Here is a 23,517-nt window from a genome sequence, read left to right as displayed (position 1 = left end):
TGAGGCAATCCGAAGTCCTCTAACTTGTAGGAAAAGGTGCAGCCACAGACCCATTTTACAGAGGATGCCATCCAGGTGCTGGGAGATAATGCTGACTGGTCCAGAGCTACGCAGCTGCTAAGGAATGGCTTGAAGATTCAAACTCTGGTCTGCATTCTTTTCTATGCTTCCCAACAGTGCCTGAAAGTTCCCAATCAGCCACCCAAGATGGAGGAAGGGAAGCGGGCCAGCTGGGGCTCTGAAGGGATTTGGCAAGAAATGAATTTCTCTGAGGCCAGCAACCCATCTGTGCAGCTGGAGTTATCTCCTACAACCCTCCCTACCTCCCTTCCTTCCTTCCTGGTTGATTCCCAGCTCTGGCACTTACTGTCTAGGTGACCTTGGCAGGCCACTTCCAAGCCAGTGATTCTACTATGTATCAGGCACCTCTCAAAGTACACTGAAGGCACAAATACGGTGAGCCAGACGGGCAGACATGGCCTCCAGCCTCATGGGGCAGCTACCGACTCCGGTGGCCTCTTGGAAGAAGTAATGCTTGAGCGAAGGTGGATATGATGAGAAGCTGTTCTCCACATTCATGAATGAGTGAGCAAGGTAGGGATTTCATTCTGGGGAGAAGCAGAAATGGATTTACCAGACTCTGAAAGCTCATGCCACAGAGTCCCTCAATGGCCACAGAGTCCATTGATGGACAGGGCCTTTCCAGTAACCCAGGAGGAGACCCAGCAATGTCTACTCAGGATCACATGCCGTCACGGAGTTTGCCAAAGTAAGTAATTTTAATTGCAGTCGATTAAGAATGTTGTTTCTTTCCTCTCCAACTTCCCCTTCAGTCACACGTCACCTCATATGGGGTGTTGCTAGTGTGGTTGTGGCATTTGGGGGGATCTAGCTAAGGGGAAGTTGCCACAGAATACCAACACCAGTGAAAATAACAAAACTCTACATCATTGCAAAGAGGTTATTGGCAACGAACTGCTTAACTGGTGGCATCAATTCAAAAAATTTTAAGATTAGTAATCAAGGATTATGAATGAGAAATCCTGAAATCTTACAGCTCCTATATGAAAGAAACTTGATAGAGGTTTTTCTAAATTTGACAACAATCCTAAAGTTTTAGGACACTGCTGATAATGAGTTGTGAAGCTGAAATAAACTTTCCTAAAATATCAGCAATAAAAAGCTTTTGGTCAATTGTGCTAGAGAAAAGACTAAATTATCTTATTCTCTCTAAAGAGAATGATGTGACAAAAATCAATGTCATATAAAGAGGTTATCCTAAAAGTATACAGCAAAAATGTAGAAATGAAAGTGTTATGAGGTGTATTAGGTGGTAAATGTAACTATTATATTATCTTTTTTGGACATGGTATAGCTTTTAAAATTTGATTTTGGTTTGTTTCTCATTTTAAATATTCACATTCTTACCTGATTGTGCATTCTTTTGTTCTTAAAGAAGGTTCCCCAGCTTTATGTTTGTGGTCCACAAAACCGGGATGAGCCTCTATGGAGAGGATGTGGCATGTGCAACGGCCCAGCTGGTCATGGAGTGGGAGTCTGGCTGCGTTCAAGAAAGAGAAGCGGAGAGAGGACAGGCAGGGGCCGGGGGCAGCAGGTGTTCCCCATAATCCTGCCTTGACCTGTAACTGGCTGTGCAGCCATACAGGGCAGGGAATCTTGGGACCCTAATCCAGAGAGACCAAGGACCTCATAAGTCATTTCCTCAGCCTCTCACCAGTGCAGAAACCCTCTCCCTGATAACTGAGCCTTGGCTGTGTTTATCTCCTGGGATGGAGTACTCACTCCTCCCCCAAATCCTATGTTATTATAAGTTAATACTCTGATTGCAGAAAGTTCTTCTGTCACGCTGACCACTCAGTGCCCCTGGTTCCTGATTCTTGGGTCCTGATCTTCCCTAGGGGCCACAGAAATAATTGGCTGCTTCTTCACATCTCATTATAGTTCTACAGAAACTTGAGGGCAGCACTCAAGTTCCGTCCTTGCCCAGGATAACCTAGCTTCCTACAAAGATTCCTCTCTTGCCTTGACTTTCAAAGTCTTCCTTATCTATTACTTTAAAAATTTCTCAACCCCCCCTACATATAGGATGAGGATGATGATGATGATGACAGCTAACAGATGTTGAGCACTTACTAGGCACTAGGCTCTGTGCTTGTAATCTTCATGTCAATCCTAGGGAATAGGTACAATTATGAAGCCCATTTTACAGATGAGGAAACTGAGGTTCGAAGAGATTAAATAACTTGCCTAGGTTACACAGTATGTGGGTGGTATAATCAGACTCTGACTTTAGAGCTCATGCTTTAAATCACCGCATCCAATGTCCGAAACTCGGGGATTCCAATCTGTGTATATGGGACAATACTGATTTTCATTTATAATCAACGTAGGTCACATCATCAGGAAGTTATGGTAGCTATACTTTTATACGTGCCTAATAACAAAGCTTCAAAATACACCCAGCAAAATTTGACAGGATTAAAGGGAGAAACAGAATCCATAATAGTTGAAGAATTTAAAAATATATTTAAATTTCTTTTAAAATTGAGGTAAAATACTCAATGTGAAATTTATCTTATTAATCATTTTTAGGTGTACAGTTCAGTAGTGGTAAGGATAGTCACATTGTTGTCCAACCAATCTTCGAAACTTTTTTATCCTGTGAAACAGAAACTCTACCCATTAATCAACTCCTCACTTTCTCTCTCCTCAGCCCTTGGCCCTGCCATTTTACCTTCTACCTCTATAAATTCGACTACTCTTGGTACCTCGTATAAGTAGAATCATACAGTGCTTGTCTTTTTGTGACTGGCTTATTTCACTTAGCACGATGTCAACTCAAGTTTCATCTACGTCATAGTGTGTGTCAGAATTTCCTTTCTTTTTAAGGCTAAATAGTATTCCATTGTATCGTTTATCCACTCATCCGTTGGTGGACATATGGACATGTATGAACAAATATCAGCAGTTTGGGATTTTAATACCTCTTTCTCCATTACGGATAGGCCAACTAGTAAAAAAAAAAACCAAGACAGTTAAAATATGATCCAAATAACACTAGCAATTGCCTTGAGCTAATTGACTTTTATTATAGTTCGTTGTACCCAACAACTTCTTTTCAAACGCATGTGACTCCTTCACTAGGGCAGACTTATCCTGTGCCTTAAAACCAGTCTCACTATATTTCAAAATGCAGAAATCTTACAGAGTATGTTATCTGATTGCGATGGGATTGGAATTAGATATCCATAAAAATATATCTTGAAAAAACCCACATGTTTTGAAATTAGGCTAATAGCTCCTACTACAGATATGCTAATTAACTAGAGGGACTCTGCTTGAGGATTGAGTATTTTGCTAAAACAGCCCCTTCCTTGTCAGAAGGTGCCTCTCCTGAAGAAGTAGGAAAATGTGTACCAAATAATGACTTCGTGAGAGAGTCACAGGACCCTCAAGACCAGATGTAGGTCAGTGGGATCAATGGAACAAAGAGAGATTCACACTCCTCCTTGGATCCCTGTCCATGCCCAGCTGTCTACTGTCCTCACCAACTTCTTGCCCTGTCTGTTCACCCCTTCCCTTGACATAAAAGAAGCCAGAATTTGGGGCTTTCTTAAGATGGATTTGCAGAAGCTTTAAGGCACCCCCTCCCACACACATCTTCTCGAGCTGGCACCTTCTTGATCAATAAACCTTTCCTTACTCCAAACTCTGACATTTTGAATAGTGGCTTTTGATATGTTGGGCACACGAACCTTGAGTGGTCACAACTTCACATACCGCTTTCATTCTCTGAAAGCCACCTGCTAGACAAATAAAACTTCAATATCGTCTTCTCTGCTAGGGAAACAGGTACAAAATGATTCTGGAGGGCAGGAGATGTGTCTAGGTGACAGATACACGTTCCACTTTTTAAAGTATTAACGGGGCCCACTAAAGAATGGGCCCAAAGAGCAGAGGGAGCACCCCAGAATTGATTATTTGGAGCCTCTGGCAACCTATTGTTCTCAGGGGCTCCTCCTGAGATGAGAGGAGTCAAGTTTGCCCCAGGACCTCCTGATATGGGGTGGATCAGCGGTCACCAGATCACTGTCCCCACAGAGGCCCTGCCAGACTCAGCTCTGCTACAGGCCCGGCTGTACCTGGTGGCAGCGATCTCAGAGCAGGTCTACCAAACGTAACCAGGTGCAGTCAGGGACCAAGTGGGCAAAGCTTGCCTTTGTGTTCCCCCTTCCCCTGCCCCATCCAACCTGATCCATCAGGAAGCTGGGGCCCCAGCTCAGGCCGTTGTAATAACAACCATTCACACCCGCTCTGCCCTGCACTGCATGCACTGCAAGGTCCATCAAACAGGCTTCTTCATAAATGGTCTGGGAGGGAGGAAGAGGGGAGAGAGAGGGAGAGTGAGCAGATGAGCCCCTTCATTTTATAGGCAAAAAAAAACTAGGACCCAGAGGAAGATCTGTTAATGTGTCTGCCTTCCCGACTGGACTGTGAGCAACTTGAAGTGAAGGATTACGCCTTGATCATTGGGTCATTCATTCCAGGCAAAGGAGACAGCAGATGCAAAGGCCCTGTGGCAAGAATGCTGTTGGCATGTCGGAGAAGCAGCTAGGTCAGTGAGCAGAGTGAGCGACAATTACAGGAGATGGGTTGGAGGAGTGGGCACCAGCCAGGTCACATAAGGCCTTGTAGAACATGAAAAGGAGTCTGGCTTTTATGCCAGCTGCCAAGGAGGTCACTGGAAGGTGCCTGCTCTCAGAGTAGATACTGAGAAGACATCAGCCAGTAACAAAGTAAAATGTAAGAAAGCAAAATGTCCTCATCTGTCAAATATACAGACAATTAAATGACCAAGTCACAGGGAGTGTGATCTGTGCCATGATTAGGGACCCATGAAATATCTCTCCGGAGCCCTGTTCCAGCTGGAGAGCCCCACAGCACTTCCCAGGGGAGAGATATTTCCACTGAGACCTGAAGGCTGAATCAGAGTTAGCCAGTTGGAAAATAGATCACAGGAAAGGGGATGAGAAGTGACATTACAGGTACGGCAAAGAGCAAGTACAAAAATGCCTGAGAAGAGAGAAAGCCTGAGGATTTGGGGACCAGATAAGTTTAGTAAGGCTGAATGGTAGGATTCAGGCAGGGTGGTGGTGGGAGGGAGTGGGGGTGGCTAGCAGGGGTCGGCTTAGGGGTCGGCTTCTCTCAATGTACTGTGAGCCTTTTCCTACTCAGCAAGCATTCTCTACTATAGAGTTCTGAGGGCTGCATTGAATTCTTCCACTGTACATTCTGTTGCATAGTAACCAGTCCCCTGGTGTTGGGCATTTATGTTCTTTTTGGGTTTTCCCTGTTATAAACAATGCTGTGATGAACATCTTCATTTGCACATCTTATGCACATGTATTATTATCTCCATAGAGTAAGAATGGGACATCTTGGTGGCTTCCCAGTGGAGAAACCTGAGCCAGACCTGTTTGTCAAACCAGTCCTGGGGCAGCCCTTTCCTGGGTGTCTTCTTAAGAGACCCTAAACAGGGAGTTTCTGGGAGAAGGTCCGAGGGAGCGATAAAAAGCCCTGACCATGAGCTCTGGCTGCCTAGATAAAGGGCAAGGAGGGGCCCCAGATCCAGGAACCACATGTCCTGTTGGCTGTATGTTTGTCTGTCCAGCTGACCCAGTGCACCAGCTCCCAGCCCCTGCTAAGAAGGCATCAAAAGAACTTCAGGTACAGGTCTTAAAAGTTGGGGTACCAGTTGTGTGGTTCAAACCCTTTGCTCCTCAGGCAGAAGCTCAGGGTTTTGAGTTCCCTCCTGATTGTGGGTAACTCACTGTGCCAAGAGAGGCTTATAGTGACATTTTGTCTCAGCCTCTCCTACCTGCTTTGATGTGAGCTTTTTCTTGTTTACCTGATGTGTAGGAGCCACTCAGCTAGTTTTAGGGTTTTTTTCCCCCCAAAGGAAATTATGTAGCTATAGATTCTCTGCGTCCGTGAAATAAGGTGAGTTCAGGATCTTCCTACGTCACCATCTTGAACCAGAACTTCAACAGAAGGACTTCAAATTGAGCATGGACCTTCAAAATGAGCATTGGCTCAAATGACAGCTCTGCCACTAAAGAGCCAAGTGACCTTGGGCTAGTTACTCAAATTCTCTGATTCTCAGTAGGAAAAACAACCTAACAGAGTTATTGTAAAAGTTACATGAAATTAACAAGCACTTGGCCCATCTCCCCAGAAATGATGGTGTACATATTTTCATTGTCATCTGGGGTCTCTATCCTAGTTTTTGTTTATTTTTTAAAATTATTCTAACAGCTTTCCTGAGATACAATTCACATGTCATATAATTTACCCATTTTAAGTATATAATTCAATGGTTTTTACTATGTTTATCCCAATCGATTTTGGAACTGTTTCATCACTGCCTCCTCCCTGCCCCCCAAAAAAGTCAGTACCCATCAGTAGTCACTCGTTGTCTCCTCTGCTCATCTCCCTCCCCTCCCAGCCCTAGGCGACCACCTATCTACTTTCCGTCTCTATGGATCCGCCTATTCTGGACATTTCTTGTAAATGGAATCATACAAAATAGCAATCACACAAATAGAATTGATACAAAGTCTTTTTCGTGACTGGCTTCTTTCACTTAGTATAGTGTTTTCAAGGTTCATCCAGGCTGTGGCTGATGTCAGGACTTCATTTCCTTTTTTTTTTTTTTTTTGCCAAATAGTATTCCATCGTGCGGGTAGACCACATTTAATACATCTTCTCGTCTGTAGAAACATTAGGTTGTTTCTGCCCTTTGGCTTTTATGACCAATGCTGCAATGAACATTTGTGTGTGGACATGTTTTCATTTTTCTTGAGTATATGACCAGGAGCGGAATTGCTGCATCACATGGTAACTCTATTTTCAATCATTCGAAAAACCGCCAGACCGTTTTCCAAAGTAGCTGCACCATTTTCTACTCCCGCCGGCAGTTTTCGGAGGTTCTCATTTCTCCGCATCCTTACCAACACTTGTTACTGTCTGTTTGATTACAGCCATCCTAGCGGGTGTATAAAGGTATCGCATTGTGGTTTTGATCTGCATCTCTTAGCGGGCTAATGTCTCCATCTTTTTCAATAAAATTGCTTTATGTCCAAAGACAGATAAATCCTGGGACACCTCAGTCTCAAAATGGAAACACTAACTTGTCCCAAAGAAAGAAAAGATTCTTATATGGAAAAAGGTGTCCATTACTCACTCATATTTCTTTAAGTGGTCCTTCCGTACGCAAATTAACTATTTCCCAGTTTAGGGGCATTGGGGGAGTTTCTAGTCTTCTTCTACTATCTCTAATAATCATAAAGACTGGTGGGTGTCATATGGAAAATGCCCATGATAACTGAACAAAAGCAGCATAAGAAGTAGTTCAGTCACCTAAGCTGAACAACAACAAAAAAGTTTTTAATCCATCCAACTGTTTTTTTAAGCACCAGCCTGGTGCCAAGCCCGCTGCTAGCTTACTAAGGACAGAGACTGGAGAGGAACAGCAAAAATGAAAGTATTATTCATGTTGAGGATGGCGGGGTTCTGAGTGATAGATATCACACCCATTCCCAAATTCTCTCGATATGTCTAAGAATGACAGGAGAAACTTTTTTTTTTGAGCCAGGGCCTCAAAGTGTTTCATGGAATCTCCATACAACCCCTGGGAGGTTAATAATAATAGTAGTTAATAGTAGTAGTAGTAGTAGTATGACACTTACTGCGTGTCTAGCACTCACTCTTCCACCTGTTAGGTACCATTATTGTCCCCAGTTTCCATTGAAGAAACTGATGCTGGGCAAGGAGATGCCCTTTCTTTTTGGTCGTCTGTCTGTCCACATTGCCCACACATATGCAGAGCTGCACACACACTCAGGTCCACATCTGCACCCTAGGACACACAGAGGGTCGCACATGCCACAGCCAGACAGACACACATGTGTACTCACATATGGGACCGCTTGTGTCCATGCACATGTGCATGTCATGTATGTTTGCGTGGGCTACCTGCACATATGTACCCATATGCGCACAGGCCCTACACTTTTGGATATACATTTAAAAGTGGGGAAAGGGGTGTAGATAAAGGGTGGGGCCAAAGTCCAACCCTGAGCCCTCAAAACACCATTTGCTGCTGGCAGGTGTGTGTACAGGGCTGGGTGGGGCATTTAGGTGGCTATAGGTTCAAAGGGCATAAAAACCCAGGGCCACCCCCTAATTTCCAAACAGGGCTACCACAGTTATGGGGCTTATCTGCCAGGTAAACCCCCAGACGGAGGGCCTGCACCGACAGCCTGTCCAACTCTGTGCCAGAGCCTCCAGGGGTTGTCCAAAAAGCATGATCCAGGTCCTCTGGGGGTCCCCAGGGGAATGAAAAGAGGAGATTCACACTCAGCAGCCCTCTCGGAGGCAGTGCGGCATGGTGGTCAATGGCGAGCATTTTAGCAACAGACCGCCTGGCTTAGATTCCTGGTTCTGCCATTTACTCTGTGTGATCCGAGCAAGTTAGTTAACTGTTTGGTGCCTCAGTTTTCCTATCTGTAAAATGGGGAAAATTCTAACACCTGCCTCCTAGGATTGTTGCTTAAAAAGGGGTGTAGGGATGTAGGGGGAAGGGCCAAGCACTGAGCAGACAGAACCTCCTCGGGATCCTGGCCCTGCATCCCACTGGATAACCTTGGGCAAATCACACAATCTCTCTGAACCTCGATTCTTTGTTTGTAAACTTTGAACAAATCATTCTTGGTCATGAAATGCATATCTATTGAGGACCTACTATGAGCCGGGCACAATTCTAGGCATGGAGAATACAACAGTGAGCCAGATAGCCCCTGCCTGTATGGAGCCCTGAGCCAGAGGAAGGATAAATAAAGCATCTGGTACATAGTAGGTGCCCAATCAATGTTCCTCCCTTTCTTCCTTTTCTACCATTGTAATGTCAATGCATCCGTATTACAGAGTTTGGAGAATGGGGTGGGGTGCAGCTGACGTAGGGGAAATCTATCACCCAGATTCCCACCACCACTAACGAAACTACTAGCTTCATTTCTGCCAATCTCATAAGCCAGCACAGGGCTTGGCTCATGATAAGGCACTCAACACAACATTTTGATTAATCATTATATTTGTGATCAGCAGGATATAGCTGATGGCGTTGTAGTGTGTTTGCTTGATGGGAACCAACATAAGCGATCACGGCCATCCCTCTGCACACAGAGGCTTTTCCTTTCTTTGACAGCAGGGATATTTCCATTTTACGGAAAAGGAAACGGAGGCTCAGAGAGGTCAAGTCACTCGCCCAAGATCACACAGACAGAAATGAGAAGAGGTGGCTGCAGGAGTCAGAGCTCTTTTACTCACACTATTCTGGGCTGTGGGATGCAGCAAGAGGATGGACAGAGGGACTTTGAGCATGACGAACTGGTTCACTTTGTATCCACTGAAGCGTGAAGTTTGGGGAGCCCTGTGGGCCAGATGCAGCCTGTCCCCACCACTGACAGCCAGATCTAGGAACAAAGGAAAACTGCTAGGCTCTCGGATGACCTTGGGGGTCTCTCTGAGCCTGGAAACCCCTCATCCCTACCCCAGGGAGCTTGAGAGAACTGCTTCTCCTGGGTGCAGAGCACTGGACATCAAGTTTGTGATTTCTGGTGCCCTCTAGTGGGAAAAAAGAGAAAACCCCCTTGTTCCTCAGAGCTGGGAGCTGGGAGCTGGGAGCTAGAGTTGAAGTCAGCCACTCCCGCTGCTAATGACAGTGGCCACTCTACGAGCACTTCCATGTGCAGCCACTTTTACACTTAACCTAATGCAATTTCTGCAATAACTCCCTCAATGTGCAAGTCATTGCTACCGCTTGATATAAATAATCTTGGAGCCTTGGGAAAATGACTTCCCATGGCAGAGCCAGGAGTCAAGCCTTTGGAGCCCGGAGGAGGAAGTGAGCATAATCAAGAGAGCCTGCCTGCACTGGGAGACAGCCCTGCATGGTGGGACACAAAGGTGGACTTCCCCTGAGGTCAACGGAGCTGTAGGATGCCTCGCGGGCACATCCTCCCCTGAGAATGTTGGAGAGACTCTACAATGCAATCACACGGTCACGTGCTTTATAAAATTTGCAAAGTTAACACATTCTGGTAGTGACTGGTTAAGATTGCTGACTCTTTCTACTCCGGCGTCTAGAATAATGTCTTCATAGAGCGGGTGATAAAAATGTATTAATAAAGTATGTGTTCAATAAATTCCATTAAATGAATCAGTAGATGATAGAAGAATGAATGAAGTAGCATTTAGTTCGATCTGGAAGGAAGGGCAGGGTTGTAATGAGTGCTTCTCGTGAAGTCTAGGAATGTCCTCCGCAGACCGACTGAATTTAGACCACGGGTAGTCTTGAGTGCCAGAGTGAGGAATGTGAACTTATTTGGCAGGCAGTGGGGAGCCACGGGAGGTTCTAGAGCAGAGGAAGGATTTGAGTGTAACTGCTGATTAAGCAAGAATGCCAGATAAGAGGACAAGGGCCTGTAGCTGGGTGGTGGGGGAGGCAGACCGGTTCAGATAACACACTGCCCTCACCTAGCACAACCAGCCGCTGCTCGGGTGATGCAGTCATAGGGGTACCATCCATTGGGGTGCTCTTTGGAGAGAAGAGTCTCCAGAGAGCCCCTGCCAGGGTGTCCTCAGGTCTCTGGGAGGGGGAGTCCAGGCTAGGAGTGTCCTGATGCCTCGGTGGGTATTCAGCCTGGATCTGCTCAACACTCTGTGTGTGTCCAGTCCAAAGCGGGGGACAGACTGGGGCCCCGCCCAATTTAGGCAGGGAGGTCGTACAGTGTGAGGGTCCCAGGCACTGCAGCATGCCCCAGCCCCTGGCTGTGCAGTGAGGCGGCCATTCCACAAGAGGAAACCGAAGCTGGCCGGGCAGCGGTGGACCCGTGAAAATCCAGCTGCACTACTGCCTCCTTTACTAGGTCCCAGGGCACGCTGCTCTCACCCCTCTGAGTCCCCCTGGCCCCCCCAAAAAGAAAAAGAAAACCCCAGCTCCTATTTATTTAGCACTTGTTTTGTGCCCTGCCCCCTGCTAAGCATCTTCATGTCCCAACACCTGATTATTCCTCCAGCCGCCCTGTGAGTGGGAGAAATGGCTCCTGTTTCCATTTTACAGATGAGGGGTTGGAGAGCCCAGAGAGGTGGAGTCGCCTACCCAAGGTCACACAGCAGAAAATGGTAGAAATGAGATCAAATCTAGACTCTGGGGCAGCACCCCCCTTTGATCCCCAGCTGCTCCGCCTCCTCTCCTGGTCCAAGTTAAGGTAGAGAAACTCAGCTTTGCCAGCAGAGGGTGATATGCCCTCAAAGGTAAGCCCTGCTTCCCAGAACTCTGCCCAACAGAACTCTGGCTGCTGGGGACCGCACTTGCATGCTTCCGAAATCTTTAGCCTTGAGCGCCCACTTAATCCCAGGTTCTGATGGGGCCTGGGGATCATGGAGAGGTGTGCAGAGAAATACAAAAGACAGCCTTCAAACGAGGTGAGCCGATGGTTCCCAAAAAAGCCAATGCGATGGCTTTTAACATGTAAAAAGAGCTCACTCCTAATAAGAGAAAGCTATTTAACATTAGTGTTAAACCTACAATGAACAGGCAAGCATTTGTTTTTAATCTATCAAATTGGCAGTTACACCGTTGAAGGTGTGGAGAAACACATCCCCATACATTGCTGGTGGGATTATAACTTCGTTTAACACCTACAGAAGGCAATCTGGTACTATCTATCAAAACTGAAAATACAGAGGCATCCAACAGAAATGCCTAAGACATTAATCAAAAGACTTGTGCTAGACCCGCTCTATTTAATGTGGGAGCCACAAGCCCTGCGTGGCTCCTGAGCACTTAGTCTAAATTGAGATGTGCTGTAGTGTGAAATATTCACCAGATTTTGCTCATATAAAACAAAGTAACATATGTCTGTGGCCACGCCACCCTGCACACGTCTGATCCCGTATGGTCTCGGAAGCCAAGCAGGGCCAGGCCTGGTTAGTACTTGGATGGGAGACCGCCTAGGAAGACCAGGTGCTGTAGGTGGAGAAAAAGAAAGTAAAACAACTCCTTAATATCTGTTTGATACTGACGATGTCATGCAGTGATAATATTTTTGATAGGTTTTGTTACATAATTTTTAAAGTTAATTTCACCCGTTTCCTTCTATTTTTTAAAATGTGTCTGCTAGACAATTTTAAATTATACATGATTTGCATTTGTGGCTCCTCGTTTTTTCATTGTGCCGGAATACACATAACATTTATCATTTTTAACTGTCCAGCTCAATGGCATGAAGTACGTTTATAATTTTGTGCAACCAGCACCAGAATCCATCTCCAGAACTGTTTTTTATCATCCCAAACAGAAACTCTGCACCTGTTAAACGATAGCTCCCCACTCCGTCCTCCTAGGCCTCGGTGACCAGCCTTCTACTTCCTGTCTCGTTACACTCAGTGTACCAAACAGGCCTCGCTTCTCTTGCAAGGAAGGCTGGGAAATGTAGACTCACTGTGTGTTCAGGATGAAGAGGAACCGGGTTGCCAGTCTCTGTCACACTTACCCAGTCCCCTGCTGATGCCCATTTAAGCACGCACCTTCCGTTCTCGGGACCTCCATTTTCTCATCTGTAAAATGGGGATATGACAGTTCTCATCTCTTCTTGTTGAGATGGTGGTAAGGAAAGCACTCTTCAATTTATGAAAGCCTCAGACTTTGCACAGAAGTGGGTGACACCGTCCCTGCCCTCAAAGGCATTAAATAACTAAAAGAAGCAAGAGTTTGAGACATGCCCCCAGACCTTGGGAGGTGGTGGGGGCTGTGCCCACAGGGGAGGTGGGAGCAATCAGAGGGGCTGCTTTAGGAGACGACTTGTGGTTGAGCCTTGACAGAGGATGGGCAGTCAGAACAGACCCAGGAGCTTGGGCATGGCAGGCCGGGGAGGAGACAAAGCCCATGTGGAAGTGCGGAGGCTGGCACGCACATGTATGTTGAAGGGTCCTATACCCGAGTGTTTAAAGCAGACATTCCCAAAGGGAGGGATGTTGGCTGGGCTGGCAGCTGACGCACACTTACATGCTTGTTCCTTGGCAGAATGGGTTTGGAAAAAAAAAAAAGAAAGAGAGATTAAAAACAGATTATTGGGGAGAAAAGTATTTCAGGCTCGAGACAACTGTCTCTACAGCCTCTGGCTCCCTTCCCGCCCATTCCCCAGCCCTGATGCAAGCCTGGCTGAAAGGAGGTATTCCTCTTGGGACTGTTGGAGCCAAGGGCCTGGCTGGCAGGGGACCGAAGCCTACCCTAGTCCCGGCTACGTGCCAAGCTCCGCACAGGCTTAATATACCCGCAGTCCGATGGAATGTTGTAGGCCACGCTAATGATTTTCATACTCCTTGAATTCTCCCCTCAAGACATATTCTGGTATTAGCCCCATTTCCCAGATAGGTAAACTGAAGCCCAGAGAGGTTAACCAGCTTGCCCACAGCCACACAGCCAGGTAAAGGTGAATCTGACTGAATCCATTGCCTTTTCCTGGGTCTGGGGTGCAGATAGACCAAGGAGAGGTTTAGGACAGCAAGGAAAAATATTCCGGAGGGGCCAGGGTTGGTGTGAGAGGCAGCATGATGCAGTGGTTAAGGGTTTGACTCACGAGACAGACTTGGGGGTTGTTTGTTACAGCAGCATGACCTATCCTGTATCCTGATTAATACAGATCGTGATAAACTAAGCTATGCATCCTTAAAAATGTGAGGACTTACCCTCTTTTACTCTTAAAAGCAGCCCTCTAAAAGAATTTCGCTCTGTTTAAATTTTGGTAAAATGCACATAATATAAAACTTGCCATCTTAACATTATAAAATGTACAGCTCAGCGGCGTGAAGTGCATTCACATTGTTGTCAACCGTCATTGTCATCCACCCACAAAACGCTTTCATCTCGCTAAACCGAAACCCCGCCCCCATTAAATGACTCTCCCCGAACCCCCCGCCCCAGCGCCTGGCAACCGCCGCTCTGTGAACCTGACTCCTAGGCACCTCCTGTACGTGGGATTGCACAGCACTCGTCTTTTTGCGCCCGGCTCATTTCACTCAACATAACGCCCTCCAGGTTTGTCCGCGTTGTCGCGTGTCAGAACTGCCTTCCTTTTCAAGGCAGAATGATATTCCATTGTGCGTAAGTGCCACATTTTGCTCGTCCCATGGGCACTGGGGTCGCTCCCCTCCTTTGGCCGCTGTGACTATGCCGCTGTGAACACGGACGTGCGAATACCCGGGGCGGCATTTCTAGGCAAAGATGAGGGAGGAGGTCCTGACCAAGAAGCCAGGGGACCAGGTCTCTGGACCTGAGTGCGAACTGCCCGCGACTTCGGGCATGGCCCTCTCTGCATCTCCTCTGAACTTCTCACCCTTTCACTGCCTACTTCGCAGCAGCCCGCCGAGACCGAGTCATGCCGCGGATATGAAGAGAAGCCGCGAGGGATTGTTATTGTTATTCCTCAGTGGGGTGAGGGCGATGATTTCCCAAAGGCGTGAGTCACTAATGGTGAAATTCCAGGCATCAGGAGAGGCAGTTCTGGGCAGCAGAGACCAGATTCCACACAGAGCAGTGACCTTGACCCCGAGCCTCCTAGGGAGTCACACCCTCGCTCCTTGGCCACTGGCCATTGTGGGGAAGGAGTCAGTGAATGTCATAGACAGATGCGGTCCCAATGTTTCACCCAATTGTTAAAGGAGGCTCAGAAAGGGCAAGGCACTTGCCCAGAGCCACACAGGCAGAGGGAAGTGGAAGCTGGACTAGAACTTGAAGGTCCAGACGCCCAGCCACGTACCACACAGCCTCCCACGTGATTCCAATCCAAGGGAGAGGGTATCAGAAGTGAGCTCTGGTAGAGCAGTTAGAGTCAGGGGGAATCAGGGGACCCAAATGGCCTCAAGGTCAAGTGCGAAGTTCCTGTTCGGTATCTCATGAGGTGACCTAAGAACCTTTCACCTTAGAGCTCTCTCTATACTTTTTGAAACCTTAAAACTATTGGTGATCATAATAATTGCTCCTATTCACTGAGCCCTTTCTACGTCATGGGCTTGGAGCTAAGCAGGTCACATGCCTGGTTACATTTCTTCCCCCCTATGAGCTAGGAACCAGTGTTAGCCCATTTGAAAGCCTCTAGACCTTTATCCAGTGGCATTTTCAAGGTCATGAAATGAGAGGGGGCCAGAGCTGGATTTGAACCTGGGACTGGGTGCCTGTGGAATCTGTCTACTGAAGCGCAATGACCTGTGACAATTCCGAGGTAGAGACGGGGGACCGCTTGTGCCCATCCGCGCGGGGCGGGCTGGTGGCATGCTGGCAGGAGGAGGAGTCAGGGCTCGGACCCGCTCTGCCAGGGTGGGCTCCTGTCCAGTATATCGCTCTGAGGAAGAGAAAGCTCTCCCAGGGGTGCACAGGCCCCTGCCAAACCCGGAGACGTGGGATGGGGGAGTGGGGGTGGAGACAGAATCTAAATGTGGTCCCCCTCCACCGGCGACAGTGAGGAGGCCCGCACGTAAAGAGCACTATTTCATTTCACTTGCACCCGTGTTGAAGGCATTAATTTCCACCCTTCCCGCCACCATTTTGCAGGTGAAAACACTCGGTTCAGGGAGGTGAGCTTACCTGTCCGGCTGACCAGGCTAGGAAGTTGTGGAATGGAGATACGACAGTCTGGCCTCTTCTCAACCATGCAAAGTCCCATCCCAAGGAGAGGAGGGAGAAGCAGCCTGAACAAACCGCACGGTCCAGCAGACACCAATGCCCAGGCTCCTGAGATTCCGTGTGCTGAGGGTCCCAGACACATGGAACCCCAAATTCCTCAGGGGGAGCCACCCTATGCTGGGATTCAAGGGTCGCCCGATACTCTGTCATTCATAGGATAATACATGGGGTGTGGTCCAGAGGGTTGAGCCAACAGAGGGCCTGCGGTGCCCAGAGGGGCTGGTCACCCCACTGACAGCAGGTCTGATCGGTCAAATTTGGCTATTTACAGAAGCCCTTCCCTTCCTTACAGGGGTTCCTCTCAGCCCCAGCATGCGGGGAAGGCAGCTATCTCCCTAAGCCCCATCCTCTTGTGGCCTTAGGTCCAGCTCGGGTCTAGAATCCTTTGCTCACTCCCCTCCCCACTTCATCCTTCTCTCTAGAGCCTACCTGTGTCCTGGACAATGTGCTTGAGAAGAAACCTCTCCCCCAGCCCTAGGGCCTAAGCCATTCCAGGTTCTCTAGTCCCCTTGGCTGGTTTTCGGGGATGGACATGTGTCCCGGCTGGGTTAAGTCACGCTAGCTGCTAATACACCACGAGTATTTGGTTCTTTCTCACATCTCAGTACGAGAAGCCTTGGCAAGAGGGCTCTCCTCTGTGCAACCCCTGAATTCGCCAATCCTGGACGCCCCCCACCAACCGCCAGATTAGATCACAAAGGTCCTTACTGTTAAAATCAGGAGTATCGGGGTATTCTGTTCCTCGCAGCCTAAAACCTCCTGGCACTCAGGAGTGAATGCTGAAAATGGCTAAGAGGCAAGCCTACTCTGTGCTTCTTTCGTGGGAAGGGGGAGGGGAAGGTACAGCAGTTCAAACACAAAATGAGCGCCTACTATGTGCCAGGCCCTTGACATAGTGGCTATGTGGGGGCGCAATGCCCAGGTTCAAATCTTGGCTTCATCGCCTCACCAGCCCTGTGACCTTGGGCAGTTCACTTAACCTCCCTGTGCCACAGTTTCTCCATTACTAACATGGGGGTGCTTATAAATAATCTACCTAACAGGGAGAGCATTAAATGTCCCTTTCAGGCAAAGCACGTTATCAGTAAACGTGAGCTTAAAAATTCCTGTCCAGACCCTGTGGAGTGTGAGTAATATTAACCCCACCCGAGAGAGGGGAATTCTGAGGTTCAAGGAAGTGAAGCCCAAAGGCATACAAATAACAAGAGACAGCCTGGATTTGAAGCCAGGTCCAGCTGAGCACCTACTATGCGCCAGGCACTGTGTCGGGTGTTTAGATACATGATCCCATTGGACTCGCCCAGCAGTCCCGCCGGCAGGTGCTGCTGTTGTGATGATCATTGCCCCTGTTGAGCGGAAGGGAAAAAACCATGGCTCAGAGAGATGATAAGACTCGCCTCCAGGCAGGGCCAAGATGTCAGCGTTTGATTCTAGGCCCGGGTCCAAGTCTTTATTCTTTCCACTGTCCATGGGCCCCCATGATGGGGATCTGCGGACCAGCACGGTGGAGCGTCAGGACTCAGAGGAGTGGCACGTTTGTCCTTCCGGGCTATCCGGAGTCCCCCGGAGCCGTTGCCCAAAGCTGAGTGCAGGTTCAGCCTGTCTCCAAGCTCGTCCTGGTCTTCACCGGGCTGTGCCCCTGCTCTCCCAGGAAAACACCTGGAGTGGAAGGTCCCGAGAGGGAGAAAGTTGGGTCATTTTATAAAATAAAGCAGAACTTTTGAATGATCATGATCCAGAATGGAGCAGGCCGTGATGCGCCCCCACGCCCTGGAGCCAAGGCTGGCAGTCACCTGTGAAGAAGGTGAGAGAGGCAGCTCTTGCATGGGGAGTGACAGCGGATGCAAAGAACTTTCAGTTTTGAAAAGCCGTGATGGCAAGAGTCTCCGATGCCATATTCCCGGTTCCAACTTAAAGCCGCGTGATACTCCAAAGCTAGGAATCTGGGACTGCATACGTTTGTCCCTTTCGTGTTCTCTATCCAGACAGGTAGACCATGGAGCATGTGCTGGCTCAGGGAAGGAAAATTTCAGTAAAAGCAAAGAACAAGTTTTTAGGGTTCAAATCCTCCTTTCATCATCCCCTCCCCCCACCCCCATAAAAGACCATTCTAGAAGAAACTCGGGGCATTTGTAATTCCTAACAAATCAGAGAAAGATGTGATTCGATGCTTTCTCTGTCCCTCTGCTACACGACACGCAGGGGGGTGGCTGCTCCGTCGGCCCAGGTCCTGGAGGAGGAGACACGGAGTGTGGCCACAACTGACCCGAGTGGTCACCCAGCAGGAGGGGCTGAGAAACAAGGTATGTGGGTGGTGGATACTGCGCCCTAAACCAGCCGACCCTGTGCACACACATCTCTCCCCTGCCCTCTCTCCTTCTTCCCGAAAAAGAGGGCTGGGAAGAGAACCAGAGGAAGGGCTGCGCGTGAACAGTTTTAATTCTATGGGTCACCGTGACCCCGGGAGCTTTGAAGAATCCAGAATTAGAGACGAGGGAGAAGACTGACAGATGAAGGGGTCGTGTGGTGTGTCTGAGCCAAAAAGGCCTGAGACAACCTCACACTTAGACGCCACCACAGGGAACGTGTGTGTGTGTGTGTGTGTGTGTGTGTGTGTGTGAGAGAGAGAGAGAGAGAGAGAGAGAGAGAGAGAGAGAGAGAGAGAGAGAGAGATCGGGTGGCGGATAAAACGAAAAATGATTAAGATTAATTTTCTGGCCACCATATAAAGTGGCGTATTGTAATAAAAATTAATTAATCTCAAAAGAGATTACCTTCCCTGCCCGTCTGAATTTTGAACTGAGGTATGTGCCTGCTACGCATAATTCTAAGATTTTGCAATCCCGTGGCTTTTGCCGTGACTCTTCCACTGGGTAGACAGTTAGACACGGACTCTGGGAGGACCCAGGCCCAGGAACGGGGAGAACTGGGCCCTGCCCTCGAACGGCACCTTCCCTGGCCACTCGATTTAAAATAAAACTCCCTCTGCCACGCTGGGTTATTATTCTCAAGTCCTCGTCTATGTTTTTCTCTGAAGTACTCGGCATCGGCTGAAATACTGCCAGTTTTACTTACTTGTTTATTGTCTATTTCCCTCACTTGACAGTGAGTTTCAGAAGGGCAGGGATTTCCTTTTTCCTTCCATCCCATCCCATCCCATTCCCTCCCCCCTCCCTCTCTTCCTTCCTTCCTCCCTGTCTTCTTTCTGTCTCATTCCTTTTTCTCCTTTTCTTTCTTTCCTTTTATTTATAAAAAATTTCAAACATACAGAGAAGCATAGAAAATATATAATGAACGACCATTTGCCATTTGCCCTAGATTTAATATTTGCCTCATTTTTTTTGTGTGCCAGCATTTTTTAAAGTAAAGAATATTTGTCACAATATTCCTCTTTGATGACTTGAAGGTAGAGAGTTTTGTCCCTTTTACTCATCGCCTTATTACTCACTGCCTGGAAGCTGGTGGGCCTTCAACAAATGGCTAGTGAATGAATGGCTCTCATCTGATCCTCATGGCAGCCCTATGTGGTAGGTATTATTAGTATCCCCACCTTATAGAAGAGGAAACTGAGGCACAGAGAGGTAAAGTAACTTTCCCAACGCCACAAAGCTAGGACGTGGTGGAAGAAGAATCTGAGTGTTGGTGAGCTGAGTCCTGAGCCCCCAAATTTGCTGCACTAGAACTCTCTGGGGGCTCCTTCCACCGAGATGTCCATTTATTTTCTCTTCCTTCCTGTTCCATCCGGACACCATCCACAGAGGAGACCCATTGGAGGAAGAGGGGTTCACAGACTGGCCACCCCGTCTGGGCACCTGGATGGTGTCCACAAAGGCTGGGGCCCTCTGTCCCGCCCTGGGGTGGAAACGGAAGGCTCCTTCCCAGACGGGTGACCTTTGGGGTTTGTTATGAGTAGAGATTCCTTCTGGGGAACGTGATGGCTGATGCCAGGAGCCTGGGTCCCCAGACTTAACCCCCAGGAATGTGGACAGAAATCTCCAGCCTCTGCCCTGCAGGCCGGCTCACCCAGCTGCCGGGCCAACCAGAGCGGAGGGTGGTTCTCGGCCACTCGCCCAGCCAGTGGGTCTTCTGGGGAGGCGGACTGGGGCCTTCAATCCCCAGCCTGGGAGGCAGCTCCTTGGGGTCGCAACAGCTCTGGGCTTCAAAATCAGAGAAATCTGGGGTCCGTGTGACATTGGACAGGTGCCCAACCTGGTGAAGTCTCGCTTTCACATCTATCAAATGGGGTAATTATTATCCCAACCTCACGGCAGATCTGGGACCAGGGGGAGGCAAGCCAGGTGCCCAGTTTAAGGAAGCGCTGGCTCTCAGGTGCCAACTCTGCACTTGTAGGAGCCTGAGGGCGGGGGTTGGGGGAGCGGGCGCTAAGGGAATGGAAGGAGGCCACACACGCGGAGCTCTGGGCTCAGTGCCTCCAACACAGACAGGGCTCAGAGAGCCTCGGGTGTTCCTCTGCTCATTCGACAGCCAGGTTTCAACACCCGCTTGGGATCGGACTCTGGGATAGAGCAGCGAAGGGCCTCAGACAGACTGGAGAGGCAGACGTTCCCCAATCAGTTGTCATCGTGACTATAATTAGGTAGATCACCCCCACACCGCTACCACATGGCTAGAACCTTGACCTGGAGGCTCCCTGGGGCAGGATCTAAATCTGATTTATCTCCATAACCTCAGCTCCTCGTGGCCTGAATGCTCGGCAAATACTTGTTGAAAACATTTCTGTAACAAACACTCTGGCACTTAGTATGTGACAGCGACTGTTCTAAGCACTTTATAAATATGAAATCATGTCATTATATCAACATCCCCATTTTTCATGTGGGGAAACTGAGGAACAGAAAAGTTAAGCGGACTTCCTTGAGCTTTATAGCCAAGATTTGAACCCGGGCCACCTGGCTCCAGACTCAACTGGCTCCATGCCCCTCCCACACTGATGCTACTTTATGGGGTGTCCAGAAAGGGCCTGGTTCCCCAGCTCAGGGAGGCTCAGGGCTGACCTAAAGACCTTGCCCATCACTAGTGCCCTCTGACCCCTGTACTCCTCAGCCTTCTACTCCCCAGGTGGGCCGTGGAGGAAAACAAGGCCTCAGCTGCAGCATGTGATGTCTCCTGCCAAGCTGGCACTTCGAGGCCTGGGGGTGCCTCAGGGGATCCCAGCCAAGCAGCTGGGCTGGTGCTGGGGCCAGCCTTTCGTTTCCGTAAACACCCCAGTGAGCCAGCCTTTCGTGGTGAGTCCATGGGCGCTGGCCTCGAGGGCAGAGGTTTGGCCGACCCCGTGCGGTTTCCCCTGACATGGCCACTTCCACCCCCTCGGCCTGGCTGGGCTTCCAGTAATAAAATGTTTTCTCTGGGGCTGGAGAGGCTGATGGGATGGGTCACTGGGGCCTCCCTGTCCCGCTTGCCCCGACTTAGGCTCCTGAAAGCTGGTCTAGATGCCCCTCACTCCAGCCTGGGCAGCCCACGTGCCAAAACTGGGTGTCTGAGGCGAAATGGCCTCTCAGGGGCAGGTCTTGGGCTCTGAGCCCGGAGGGAGGGTGTGGCTGGAACCTACCCCGCTGGTCCTTTCTGAGGGGTTGGGAGTGAAGGAAACAACTTCTCCTGGAGACAGAGCCAGGCAGCTTGGAGACGAATGAAAAGTCTCAGCTGTGGCCATCACCCCCTCCCCACCCAAAGAGAGCGGCAGCACGTGACTGGAGGAATAGTAATCGTGGTGGGTTTACCATCTCGTGAAGGTAACTAAGCCCCGGCTCTCTAATTCTCATAACCACCCTGCTTGGAAACTGAGGCTCAGGCAGGTGAAGTGACTCAAGCAAGGTCGTGCAGCAAATGACAGCGCCAGGATATGACCGAGCCTCTCTCTCTTCCCTCCGAGCCACTTCTCTCTTACTGTCTGAAGCCCACACAGTAGGAACTGGAAGGTGCTTCCAGGCCATCTTCTAAGTGGGGATATAGCACAGTAAGAGCAGAGACTCGGGGGCCCGCAGCCTGGGCTCAAATCCCAGCTCGGCCTCCTCCCGGTTATGTGACCTTGGCCAGGGTAGTTAATTTCTTGGTGCCTCAATTTCCTCTTCTGTGAAATGAGGATAATGATGCATCCCTCAGAGGGTTGGTGTGAGGATTAAATACTAAGCCCTTCATGAACGTTAGTTATTTCTAGTCTCTCGCCAGCTTTTCCACTGTAGAGCTGGGGAGACGCGGGCCAAGAGGCGGGGGCAGAACCTGTTGGGTCTTGCCCGGCACAGAGCGCGGCTTCAGCTCCTGTGTCCTACGGTGCCCCTGAGAAGCCGCGATGTGTGTCTGAGTTGTCACTGGACACACAGCTTGCTCTAGGGGAAGGGAGGCCCTTCAGAGAGACGGGGGGGATGGAGGAGGCGCTTGCTTTGCCCCTATCCTCCAGGTCTGAGGAGGCAGCGTCAGAGCCCAGGAGAGGAGAGGAGGCAACGTGCTAGGTGACCTCAGGTCGGTCCCTTCCCCCTCTGGGTCTCCATTTCTCCTCCTGAGGGGTGAGGGCATTCGGATTCTTGGACTTGGAGAGAGTTCGTGCGGCCCTTCTGCCTCATCCTAAACAATTTTCCGTGGGTCTTTTAAAAGATTAGAATTTTGTACGGGATTTTTTCTGAACAAGAAGCTGCTGTTTTGAGAAGGGGGATGTGGGACAGCGAGGAGCCAGGAATGGGGTTCCCTTCCCCCGCCTGGGACCCTGGGCCCAAGCCGATGACTGGCCAGTGACTCACTCCCTTCTCAGCACTGCCTGCCACCCCATGACTGGGAGGCCCATGTGGGCGGCCCCTAAGCAAGGTCGACCTAGCCCATGTCCCCCAACACACATAAGGGCTGGGAACAATTAGCTTCCTCCTCAGGCCAGGCCAGATGTTCACGTGGGTATTGGTTTTGCTGACCACATGTGTGACTCAGGGGCTCCCTCAGTGCTGGAAGTGTCCCAAAAAGCCACGGAGGTCAACCGTGTCAAGTCACAATGGGTGAACGAAGGCCCGGATAGGTCAGGTGACTTGCCTAAGGTCACACGGGGGTGCGGGGGAAGAAGGGACTGGCATTCTGATGCCTCACCCAGAGCTTTTCTGTATATCCAGGTAGTCCCTGGACCATTGGTCCCTACTCCCACTGCCAGCCACAAATGTCCTCCCCAGCCAACACGGGCCGGTCGCATCTCACCCCACCTCTCACCTGCCTCTCCAGGCTTCATCCAGACTCAGCTGCTCACAGCTCCCCAACCAGCTCCTGCTCTCTTGCTTCTCTCTGTCCCTCTGTTTTGCCTTTTGACCTGGACGACTCCTCCTCTTGCTCAACTCAGATGTCGCCTCCTCCAATCAGACTTCCAAAGCCACTTCTCCCGCCTCCCAGCCTAGGTTAGGTCCTCTTCTCTCATTGCCCTCCGTGCCTGGTACCTGCCCCTTGCTGCGCTATAGTCATCTCTTTGCATGTCCCTAGCTTTCCCTTTTATCCGTACGTTCATTGTGGGCAGAGACTTTATTTTTTATTCTTTATTTAATGGTGGGGCATGGCCCACTACATTCACTGTTTGCTGAATGACTGCGTGGATAGGTAGATGATTAGATGGATGGGTGGATGCGTGGGTGGATGGATGAATGGATGGATGGATGGATGGATGGTCAAATGGATGAATAGGTGGATCAATAGATGAGTGAATGAAC

The 23,517-nt window shown here is 49.3% G+C and overlaps 1 long non-coding RNA gene and 1 pseudogene across 1 annotated transcript; one reads left to right on the top strand and one right to left on the bottom strand.

The window, feature by feature from the left end:
* Positions 1-11,673: 11,673 nt before the first annotated feature.
* LOC118609986 lies at positions 11,674-23,131 on the bottom strand. Its single transcript, XR_004953593.1, has 4 exons — positions 23,030-23,131; positions 17,074-17,172; positions 12,639-12,702; positions 11,674-12,112 (listed from the first exon to the last, which is right to left on the bottom strand). It is a non-coding gene; the product is annotated as an uncharacterized LOC118609986 (long non-coding RNA).
* LOC118610422 lies at positions 12,003-12,121 on the top strand (annotated as a pseudogene).
* Positions 23,132-23,517: the final 386 nt, after the last annotated feature.

Source organism: Rousettus aegyptiacus, unplaced genomic scaffold, assembly GCF_014176215.1.
Source record: "Rousettus aegyptiacus isolate mRouAeg1 unplaced genomic scaffold, mRouAeg1.p scaffold_m13_p_12, whole genome shotgun sequence".
Lineage (NCBI taxonomy): Eukaryota > Metazoa > Chordata > Mammalia > Chiroptera > Pteropodidae > Rousettus > Rousettus aegyptiacus.
The sequence above is the reverse complement of the archived record's forward strand: the minus strand, read 5'-3'. Positions and strand labels throughout refer to the sequence as shown.